General features: G+C 40.0%; 1 pseudogene; it reads right to left on the reverse strand.

Moving 5' to 3' along the window:
- Positions 1–268: 268 nt before the first annotated feature.
- Positions 269–12,171, reverse strand: LOC125889252 (von Willebrand factor A domain-containing protein 5A-like; annotated as a pseudogene).
- Positions 12,172–12,499: the final 328 nt, after the last annotated feature.

The following is a 12,499-nucleotide window of genomic DNA, read 5'->3' on the forward strand; positions in this document are numbered from 1 at the left end:
GTGACCTTTGACCACCAAAGACTCTTATCAGTTTATCTTAGAGTCTAAGTGGATGTAGAGGTGTTCTTGAGATAATGTGTTCATGAGACTGGGACAGTCAGACAATTGAAAAATTGGTATCATGTGGTCAGACATGTATGCTGACAGCTCGAGGTGTGATGTGTAATTCAGTGTTGGTTTACAGTGTATGTGAACCTGGTGTCACACACTTTTTAATGCACAAAGAACGGAGCAGGTGTCAAGTCTAAAATGAAGCCAATAATGCTCATTTTGTTCAAAGCTCCAATTTTAATTTTCAGTTGTTTCAGACACAAATTTACATTCATATTTAAATTTACTTTATTTACTTTTACAATGATAAAAACAAATTTGTTCTGATTAAAAAGACCAATAAACATATCAACAAGGAGAAATGCCAAATGAAAACAGAAAAGAGTGGGATTTAACTGTTACTAGGTAGATGGTGTGGTGCAGTGTTGATAAAGTGAATCTGCTTCAGGGTACCAATCCTAAAGAGAAACTCCTTCAATGAAACTTCAGAGTCCCAGGGCGTCTTTCTTCACGTTGAAACCCAACAGAGTATTTCCAGCTTCCACACACTCTGTCACACATGGTGCTGGAAAAACAAACACACAAAACAAGTTAACAGCAGAGTGAATGTGAGCAAACAGCTGATTTTAACCAGCACACACTGTTAAAAACAAACGATTATTCTGGTTATTACCATTCTGAGCACGAAGCCATGACACAGCCTTCATGGCCAGAAGCTCCCACTCATCCTGAGCATCCATCTTGGAGCCATGAAGCCAGATCAGAGCCAGAATGGTGGCCCACACTTCCTGGTTCACCTAATTCACCAAATCAAAGATAAACAGATGCGTACTTCAACTTGATCACAGATATGGTCAAAGCTTTAATCTCCCTCCTCTGTCTGGTTACAAAGCATGTCATGAAATCTGTTTTAAAATAATTCCCCTTATGATTATTGTGTCAATAACTCACCGATGCAGGCTTTGGCTTTTCCACCTCCTTGCTGGTCTTTCCCAGTGCAGCAGCCAGAGCTGAATCCAGCTCCCAGCTGCCAGACGCCTTCTGGAGGGAGATCAACTGCAGCAAAGGGTCTCTGGGTGGCTGCTCAGGTGGAAATTCATCTGAGCAGCCTTCTGCACAGATAACATATTCTTGTCAGACTGTTGCACTGGTGACATTTTGAGCATTTGTTTACATCTTTGCCTTTTTGATGCTGATATGTAAAAACACTGCAGTCAAGAATATTTGAGTGAATTGCTTCGCTCAAACATGTGAGTCAGAAAGTGTCATGCTAAGCTGGAAAAATGTATTTTCAAAGTATATTGTTGCTTCCAATGTGAAATTCAACTGTTTTGGCCTTTTTTGATTATTATTGAAAATGAAACGTTACACATCCTAGTTTGATTTCTCGTATAAGCATAAGTATGGTCACAGTGTTAATGAAAAGACAGAATTAATTATATTCATAATTATCAAAGAACCAGATGGGAGGAAAAGTTGTGTGCTAACATGCACACAATGAGAATGTCAACATGCTGATGTTTAGCAAGTTTCATTTTTAGTATTTTCAGCATCTCGGTGTAGCATTTTAGTATGCTAACCTTTGCTAATTAGCCATAAACCATAGCCAGAGATGTCTTACGTGGTGTTGGCATGGCAGCTTGCTTCTTCTTCTTACGAAAGAAAAATGCTCGACTGCCACTCTTAGATTTGCTCCTACACTCTGTTAAGAGAGCAGAGTTATCACAGCCTGATATAGCTTCAGCCGTTGTGTTACACAACTCCTCACTGACCAAAAAACATGATGATGATGATGATGATGATTATAAAAATACACCCCAGTCGTAGAATCCTATTATTACTGAACCCATCCTCCTGTGCTGAGCCACCTGCTAATCACCATGCTCACTCTCACCAAAAGCAACAAGCTCCCGAAAGTCACCAACATATCTTCAAAAACCCAACCCATACTACACCCTCCTCTCCTCTGTTCACAGATACAGACAATTACTCTGCAGAAAAACTCTCTTTGGGAGGCGTTTTGTGCCCTCAGCCATGACTGTCTTAAATACCCTGGGCACACTGTAACAGACCTGTGTTGTGCTGTTGTGATATTCTCTTTTGTTTATGCCCATTTTTGGATTCTTTGGTTGTGTACAGACTGGGGAATCATTTTTTTTTCTATGGAAGATATTTTACTTACTTGGAGTAGGTCCCAAATCACAGTCCAACGCTAAAGACATTAAAAAAAAAAAGAGTGTATGGGGTCAAAACACAAGAAACGTATTAAACAAAAATGTCAGTGAACTATTGGTTTCTACATTTATCACACACAAGAGCCACATTAGGCTTTTTGGTGAAGTATGTCAGTTCACTCCTCTCAGCAGTCTGCCCTGCACAGAGCTTCTCTCCAGACATTAAAAATATAGATGCAGTTGTTTGAGAATAAATCCACTGGCTGTGGTCATCCTTATGAAGCAAGATGCCACCCAGTGAAACTGTGCAGTATGTCTCTTTAATGTGGGATAATGACAGTTCTGGAACACAAAGCAATGCAAAAGGCTCTGCTGTTTGAGGGAGCTCTCAATAAATCTGAGCAGCACAAGGATTCTGTTTAGAGACCTGTGCAATTTTCTATGTTGTCTTTGCCCAGGACTGCCATAACAACTGCGACATACCATGGTAGATGTGGTTTGCTCAGTGTTGATCTATATACAGATACATGTTAAAACTCCATTTAGCTTTTATACTTACACATGTTACACATGTTAGCACACCGCATCATAGGCATCATAGGCATACCACAGGCGATCATCACTTTGAGTTACAAAAGAAAAAAGAGCACGAGGTCAAGACATCAGAATTAGTAAGCAAAAATATCAACCAAGCTAAACTAGTGTCTGTGCTTTTTACAATAAGTCACAAGCTGTTAATAATAATGTTTCAAATATTCACATCTTTCAAAAGTTCAAAGTATCTCAAAGATGAAACACACAGACATGTCAACATGTGACCAAATACTGTGAGCAAAGAAAAAATGCTAGCTCTCAAACCTAAATTAAACATGAGTATAACAGTGATACAGTGATTTATAAGTGATTGATGACTTTCTAAATGTCAAAACAGTTCACCATCATGCTTTCCTACATGCTGATTCCTGGTCAGCTATAGTGTCAAATGGTAACTTTTGATTTTTGATTTTTCTTGTAAACACTCACTTAGTGTTGGAACATTTCTGCGCACCAGAGGTCCCTGAATCACCTCGCCATCGCCTTTGTTGACAGCAATGAAGGCAGTGAAGACACTGCTCACTCCTGATTGGACACTGACCTCCACCACTTTCTTCTTCACTCCTTCACCTTGCTCTCCTGTGCACTCTTTCTCCTCCATCTCCAGGGAGCGAATCAGAGTCCGAGCAGCCAACCTGTGGACTGTTAATCTGCAGGCAGGATAGAGGAGTCAACGTGTCTGCAAACACATTTGTAATAACCCTATCATTTTTGTCATTCATCCATTGTCTATACAAGTTTATTCTGGTCAGGATCAGCAGGGAGAGAAAACAATAGCACCCAGAGGAAACTCACAGACACAAACTCTAAAGGCCTGAGCTACACAAAAAGCCTGTCAGCCAGGTGAGTGGACACCCTTTGGGCCCTTTTTTAATCAACGAGGCGCAGCTACAAGCACAGAGTGGTAGTGGCGTCTGCTGTTTTGGTTCATGTATGTGCAGCAGAGGTGGTGATTATAAAAAACACTTCCAGCCAGTTACATCACTGTCTTCAGATGCTTTTAAAGTATTGCACCTATACCAGCAGTCTAAATCAATTGAAAAAAAAATCAAGATCAATTCAACAATTCTCCTGTAGTGTCTGTCCTTTGACAGAACGATACATTTAAAGCCATTCTCCACATCACATGTGTGAGCCTCTGAGCAGACACTTAATGCCACCTATCAGGGAAATATTCTTTAATTAAAATGTTAATGTTTCTTATTCTTTTCTACTGTTTTATTTCATTTGATCTTCATAATTAAGTTAAACTTAACACTTGTAAGGTCAGGACCCAATGCATAACAGTGCTGCCTGACCAAAAGTCTGTTTTACCCAGTGTCCTCTGCAGGCGTGAGATTGAAGTGGAGCTGGTTCTGAGAGGGATGACCTGCCAGGCTGTACTTCACCGTCACACAGCCCTCTGCTGCCTCTGAACTCTGGGAAAGCATTACAGTATCAGAAAACATGTTTATTACTTAGTACACATACACGATGGAATAAATAAATAAATAAATAAATAAATAAATTTAAAACAAAAAAATAAATTTAAAAAATCAAATTCAGTTTAAAATTATTTTAGTGGCATAAAACCAGATTGATACGTATTTCACTTTGAGATGATGCTGCTCTTACCTGTCCAGTCAGCTGGGCATAAATCAGTGACCTCTGACCCTGGAAAAGTGCTGTGATTGGTGGAGAGAGAGCAGTGACAGAGACTCCCTTTGGCACATCCCAGTTGACTGAGACGTCCACCACAGCTGGTTGCAGAGCAAATCGCAGCGACTGCATCACCTGATGAGTAAAACATAGGTTTAAAAAGTTTTTATAAAATGTATTTACTAACATTTATAATCACTTCTTTTTTTATTTTTATTTAAAAAAGTACATAATGACTGTGATTTCCTACTTTAGGCTGCATCCTCTCATTCCCTGTGATGAACTGAGCGTGACCTCCTCCTTCCTTGGCCAACCCGTTGATAAGAGCAGAGCTGGCCCCTTCCCCAATCCCGAAAGAGAAACACCTACAATACAGGAGTTTTCTTTAAGTACACAGAGCATTATAACATGGGACATATACTCAGAGTTTTGTGGATGGTTGTTGGGTTTTGTGTTTTTGTATTTTCACCTGTGAGAACCTGAATTCTTCTTCACCAGACTGATGACTTCTTTGGTGTTCCCCACCTCTCCGTCAGTAAAGACAAATAGCTACAGAGGAGAGTTTACATGTCATTCTAAGTTACATCACACCCAGAAACAGGAAGCATGTGTCATCCAACTCATTCTCTGAGAGCTGTGTTAGATTGTTGTTACAGTAACACAAGTGGTTTTAAAGATAAAGTATAAAGAACAAGGTGTGGTAAGAATGAATCTGAAACAAACAAACACACCTGCTAGTTCAGCATTGTACATGCAAAGTCAAAACACAGAATACAAGGAACTTCTGAATGAATGGTATGGTGTTGTCACCTTCAGGATATATTTGTACCACCTGTTTAATGTGTGTGTGTGTGTGTGTGTGTGTGTGTGTGTGTGTGTGTGTATTACTTGTCTAGGTTGATTGGGAATGCAGGGCTGGCTGTAAATATCTTTGAGGGGCCTCAGGATCTCTGTTCCTCCCAGGTTAGCCGTCATTTCCCCAACTTTCTTCAGAGCCTGTTCCATGGTCTCCTGGCTGTACTCCACACTCTTACTGCCACCAGTAAACAAAATATATGTACAAGCATTAACACCAAAGGCAGGAACAAATTTGTTGATCTGAGTGACATGACAGACAGGCTTACGGGAAGATGTGTTCATGGCTGGACCCGAAACTGTAGATGTTGAAATAGCAGCCCATTGGTAAGCTCTTCAACAGGAGCAGCAGAGTATCCTTCAGGGAAGAGAGAAAAGATAATAAAGGCTGCTGTGTGAGGGAGACACTGGATTTAATGATAGAAATAGCAAATGATGAATACCTTGGCACTCTTCATACGTTCTCCCTGCATACTGCCAGATCGATCCAATAAGAGCACAAACTCTCCACATGAGGCGACTGAAGACATCACAGCCTGGGGGAACTCAGGGTACAGGCTCAGCATCACTACTGGATCACCCATCAGAGTGCCTGAAACACAACATATGTGACTCAGCTATATAAAAACCAAAATAATTAATATTTAACACATCACATCAGTTTGAAGGTAATAACTGTTTATTTGCAAAGTACCACTTCACTAATTTGCACTCACCAGGCTTGGCAGACGCCTGTCCTGCCTCCACCACAGCAGTGGGCTGGTGGGCATCTTTGTAATAAATCAGCAGTTCAACATCTCTGTCAAACTTGTGTCCTGCAGCCAACTTGACCTGCAGTTCACAAAACACACTCATAAATATAAATCAAGTCATATACATCTTGTTCTCAGTACTGAGGAACAATCACACACAGCAGACACATCAGCACTGTACCTACCGTGGCCTGGGTTTGCTCTGTGTTGAGGTACTGCAGAGGATCCAGGGAACAGTTAGACTCTACTTTAGAGACTGGACGAGGGGAGGACAGTCGGGCAGAGAAAGACAGACTGTAGGGCACCAGAGAGGCTGGGACAGAGGTCACCTGGACACTGGCAACTTCACTCCCTTCACTCCCTGTGAACAAGTGAGAAGCACTGTTATCTGGAGTGCCTTGGTAGCTGAGTGGGTAAAGTTCATGACACATAACTGCAACGTTGAAGATTTGATTCTCGATGGAGGTCTTTGTTGCAGGTCGCCGGCAAACAATCAGTGAGACGGTACATGAAGGAACATACCTAACCTAAATAATAGTTACCAGCAAAACTAAAAACAACATTAAGGGTCTACAGCCATGCTAGCTGATCTGTCGTCAGCGTGTCCAGGTACAGCAGTGCTGCTAAATGCTAAATGCTAAAGATAGCAAGTTCACAATGACAATGCTAACATGCTGGTGTTTAGCAGGTATACTGTTTACTATTTTAACCATCTTGGAGTCGTGTGTTGGTATGCCACCTTTAACACATTGGCAACTGACATAAAGTACAGCTAAGGCTGATGGGGATGTCATTGGTTTTGCAAGTATCTGGTCATCAACCAGTAAAATCTGACCTGCTGGTGGCGCTTGAAGAAAAGTTAGTGAATCAACAAAGATGCTCAGTTTCATATTGTTGGCAACATGGCTATCTGAACCAATCTGTGGAAGGCAATCCATCCAATAGTTTTAAAGACATTTCACGAAAAGCCAAAAAATGCCAACTTGTTAGTGCCACTAAAGGAATCATCTGAGGGGGACATAAATGTCTGTTGAGATATTTCAGTCGACATCAAACCAACTGAATGAATGACATTTTATTTCCTTGAGCCATGCAGCTAGCAAGGCTATAAATATGAATATTCAGACCCTTAGCTCCACTTCAGACAAAGGCCAAAGGATATTTGTATAGAAAAAAACACTAGGAGTCAGTGTGAGCACATCATTTCTACCTCAGCCCTCTTTAGAACTACCAAAGTCAACAGAAATGCATTAAATGTGTGATAGCAGGGTGTCCGCGGGGTCTTAAAAAGTATTAAAAGTTGATAAATCAAATGTCGGAAAATTAAGGCCCTTAAAAAGTATTAAAAAGTCTTAATCGTGATTTTATGAAGTATTAAATTTTCTTGGCATTCAAACTTTGACAAAAAGTATCCATGAGTGTATAATTTATTTTCCTCCTCGCGACTATTACAAACAGCGATGTGTAGGTAGGCACACTCAGACTGCCACTCGGGTCCGTGCGCATACCTGTGTGACATCATGAGACGGCGCATGTCCAGGCGCCAAACAGAGGAGCAAAATACAATAAAAAATCCTCCTCATCTTATCTGAGTTCTGTTGTATGTTTGTGCTCCATATATTTAATTGCAAACTACAACTGATTAGTAAGTTAAAGATGCGTTGCTGCCAAAGACAGCTTGAAGGGGCGAAGAGATCTTAAGGTTTTTTTGGAAGGTCTTAAGAAAGTCTTAAAAAGGTATTGAAATTAATCTCAGGATTCCTGCTTATACCCTGGATAGACTTTTTAAAAAGCAGCTCTTGAAGGGCAAGAGCTCTGTAGTCACAGGGTGTGTGACTGTTAGGATAAATGGACAGGCGTGGTGTGCACTAAGCTGAGGCTTAAGGGCCCCCTGATGAAGGTGTTGGCTGGTTTTCCTACCCTGAGGTTGGTAGCGAGGATTGAGCACAGCGGGCAGACAAAACCTCAGCCCGTCATCAGCCTGCACAGCCAGCTCAGTGACGTACTCCAGCCTGATGGAGGCGCTCTCTCCTGGAGGCAGGCTGCCCACACTCAGAGAGAATATATCTGGACTCTGCTCACTCTCCTCCAACAGGAAGGCCTGCTGACCGGAGCTCAGTGCATCATCATACTCCTCTCGAGCCTGGAGTACAGACGACACATGTGAGCAACATTTACTGTGTTTTTAAGCTCCATTGTGACTTAGTCTTTGCTGTCCAGCTTACCTTCTGTTTCTCCTTCACCTCAGCTACAATCTCTTTTGTCCAATCTTAGCACTGAAATGACAGACAGCAGCATCTCCAGGCAGAGGGAAGACAAAAACTGCCTCTATTGGTTTGTCCTCCTTGTTCTCATAGTTCAGAGTGGAGACCACTGTAGCCACATGGTCCCTCACCTCCACCTCCACCTCGATGCTCTTTAGAGGAACTGACACAGAAAAACAGAAGGACACACAATGAACAAAGACTTTATGAAAACATTTTATTTATGCTTTTATCCTTCCCCTTTAGCATAAATGTGTCCACTATATATTCAGTTTTAAATATTTGTGTAAAGGCCCCTTCCTGGCACTGTGAGGCCTAAACGCACACTGTTGGAGGGACAAATATCAGCACACACCCACAATCATATTTTGCACATGTACAGTAAGTGCCAAGGAAACTGTAAAAATACACACAAGAGAATACAGAAGCAGTGTTCCTCCAGTATTGTTCAAAGCTGTTTTTAGTTACGACAAGCCAGTGTGGTTGAACAGTCAATATAAGGAGAGGTGTGCAGGACAGTCCTCTGTGAGATTTTGTGGTTATAAAGAGAAGTCTCTGTACCTGGTTCCTTACTGGTCGTGAGCAGACCACAGCAGTTCACCATCATGCTTGTTCAACAGGTTTCACTGCTGAGGAAGTTGTGCTGTAGAAAGGAGGGTAAAAGTAAAATCAAACTTTCTAAAAAGGAACAGCAAAGCAACTATTGTACTTATTACACATACATTTAGACTTATCAGAGACTGTCTCCCATTTCATGCTGCAAACAGTTTCATGCATGTCATGTTTCTTCACATTTAAGTTACTGTGAAACCTCTTGGTCACAAGCAGCATCTACAACAACTAAGCCTTTGATGATGATATACAATTGAGCAATTAAACCTTGGACAGGAAACTGATAAGAGCACATCATTTGTTCATTTCAAACTCATCCATAAATGCCTACATTCAGGCTCCTCAGGTGCTCAATGACCTTGTGGTTCCACTTAGAGCTTCTGGCTCAGCCAATGGGAGGTCTAAATCCTCATTTGGTGAAACAGCTTTTTCTGTCTGTGAAATTTACTTGTGGAATTCTTTACCTACAGAAACTGGATCCTGATTTCGATCACTTCAAACTCAAACTGAAACAGATTTTGAAGAGGAATCAGTTATGCAGCCATCACTAATTTGGTGCTCCCTATTCTATGGTGCTAATTATGTATTGCAGTTTGTATCTTGTATTGTTCTGTTCATATCTTTATTGTTGTTTGTCCTTTGCACTGTTACTTGTGTTATTGCTGCTCAGTCTTTTATATCTTAAGGCCCAGCTAGGGACGGGTATTGCAAATTAGCTGCTGTGGTGTGTGGCATTTATGTATGCTACATACTTGCCCCTATACAAATAAGCATTACATAAATGATATATAAATAAGTCTAATATGATTGTTCTCATATGAGTTATGCTTTCTAAGTTAGCCAGGCAGTGACACAGTGTGGTATGGGTGAGCTCAGTAGATGAGGAAGGCTATAAATATGACTATTCAGACTTACAGACAGAGCCCAATGCACATTTGTATGAATACACTGGGTGTGAGTAAAAAAAAGGAAATTGAAAACTTGCATATCATATGAGGTCTTCGGGGAGAGGTCTTGTCTGCTCCCAGAGGCTCTGGAACAGTCTGCCCGAGGAAATCGGGTCAGTGATCTCTTTTAAGTCCCTTCTTAACACATACTTTTCTTGCAGAGCCTTTCCTGATTTTACTTGAGCTTTATGTTTGTTTAAAGTCTTTTATTTTCTCAGTTTTATAGTGTATTTATCAGTTATTTTAAAAGTTGTTGTTTTTATGTCTTGTCTGTTTTAATTATTGACATGTTAAACACTTTGTAACTGTTTGGAAAAGCACTGTGTCAATAAATATCATTATAAATGTTCATGATAGCCTACCTAACAACCTGAACCAGCCTCACCACCCAGGAGGATTTTTATACAGCAACATACATGTTAGTATTATATTCGTTTTATATCTTGGAATACATATGATGGTATAAAATATGAACTTATTTTACACATCCATGACTTTTGTGTGATAAAATATAGTATTATTGTCATCAAATTAGCCTACTTTGTAGTAGGCTAGTGTTAGCTAACTACAATGTAGGTACTAGTTGGCTAACTACTATGTAATGTTAGTACTGCATTTGTTGTGTAGAGATAAGCAGACTTACTATGATATTTATAGCTTGCTTGTGATAAAATCTAACCCTTTAGGTAGCCTATTATACTATTCTTGATTATTCAGTGATGTCATTAGTTGTTAAAATGTTAATAAAAAGTGATAAATGAACATGTCAAACATGAAATCATTCTTTTGTTGACCAAAATTTAATACAAATCATCATCTTTAACCAAAATGAAAGAAGTTGCTTAAGTTTATCACATAAAACGCATTGATTCTAAGTGGGGTCATTTTTGACCCCACTTATGGAAGAGTGTAGGTATTGGTAGGGTTAACACTTAGTTTAACATAAGCCTACACTGTAACAGACATTCTGGCCTTTATACTAGTCTACTTTATATGTTCAACTTGTTGTGAAAACAACATATCAGGTGCCTACCTGTAAGAAGAAAATGCACTCTGCGCAGGAAGCGTCTGGAGAGGAATAATACACAAGGCTTCTGGTCGGGGATACGCAGTCAAACCTGAACCAGGCCCACAAGTTAGGTTACGGGTGTGGTTTTCCCGTCACTTGCCCGGCCTGTTACCTATCTGCCACCTCACCGTTCTGCAATTGTATTTGACGCCATTCCATCAGGCTCAATGATGCTTTTTAGAAATACTGGCACACCTCCACCCACTTCTGTCTCCCTCCCCGCTGTGCCTGAATCACCTGTTGGAAAAATCTGTTTTTCTAAACTTCCTCAAAATAATAAGAACATTAGTGCCTTGTTTCACAAAGAAATTGTAGCTATTCCAAATGTCATGTTTTACTGGAACCGATTTGTAAACAACATTGACTGGAAAAAAAGTTTGGATGATTCCTCACACACCTGACAGTAAACAAGGTGAAAGAAGTGTTGTTCAGAATAATTCACAGATATTACTACCATGCTAATCATTACATGGTTAAATTTAAAAGAGACATCAATACAAACTGTTCTTTTTGTGAAGACCACCCAGAAACTGTTCTGCACCTATTTTTGCTTACACACCAGAACATTTTGGCAAAACTTCAGCAGATTTGTCATTGACCATATTTATAAAGACTTTGTCTTATTGTGGGAGAATGTGGTATTTTGCTTTTATAGAAGTCAAAGTAAAGAAAATATGTACTTAATTATAAATGTATTAATTCTGTTGGCAAAGTTCCACATTCATAAATGTAAATTCAACAGTAAAAAACCTAATTTTACATCTTTTCTCCATGAAGTTGTACATTATATTAATTTGACTTCTGGCTCCAACAACAGAAAGTGTATAATTGCTATAAAATAAAATTGTTTACTCCTTTTGTAGCTTCATTTGTATAATTTATGCTTTTATATGTTCGTTCACTATTACATTAGTAAGTCACATCTGAACTGTAAACTACTTTTTGCAATAAAGATGACTTATAAAAAAAAATACTTCACCGTTCCCACCCACTGCTCCTCATCACGGAATGCTGCTCAGCATGAAAGTCACGCGCACAGCTGTGGAGGGCGTCATCAGATTTTTCCACATCAACAAGGAAACAAATACAAAGAAACGGGTCAGTGTGTCGTTTTTTCGGGTTCTGTAGGCTTTAAAAAAAGCAAAATGACTGCGCATTCTATTGTTTTAGTCCTGAAATGTCCACTCCCATCAAAAATGAAACTGAAACTACAGTATTGCTTCTCAGAGTGACTTGCGTCGCCGCTGTGCGCATGCGCAGTCTCATCTGCAGCCTGCACCTATCCTCGCGTGACCAAGATTTAAAGAAAAAAAGTTTATAAAGCATATTTTAAATGAAGTGCAAAGTTGATATTAGACTGAACTTTGTTCCATCACTTGATCAGTATTTTTGCAGATCCTGCACAGAAATGTTCAGCTCTTTCACTCCAAGAGTCACTGTACACATTTATAAAGCATTTTTATAACGATCAGGGGCCGTATTTCTAAAGATTCTTAGCGCAAAGAGTTGCTCCTAGTGGCCATTTTCTAAGAAAATTCTTAGA

The sequence above is a fragment of the Epinephelus fuscoguttatus genome, linkage group LG5 (genome assembly GCF_011397635.1).
Source record: "Epinephelus fuscoguttatus linkage group LG5, E.fuscoguttatus.final_Chr_v1".
NCBI lineage: Eukaryota > Metazoa > Chordata > Actinopteri > Perciformes > Serranidae > Epinephelus > Epinephelus fuscoguttatus.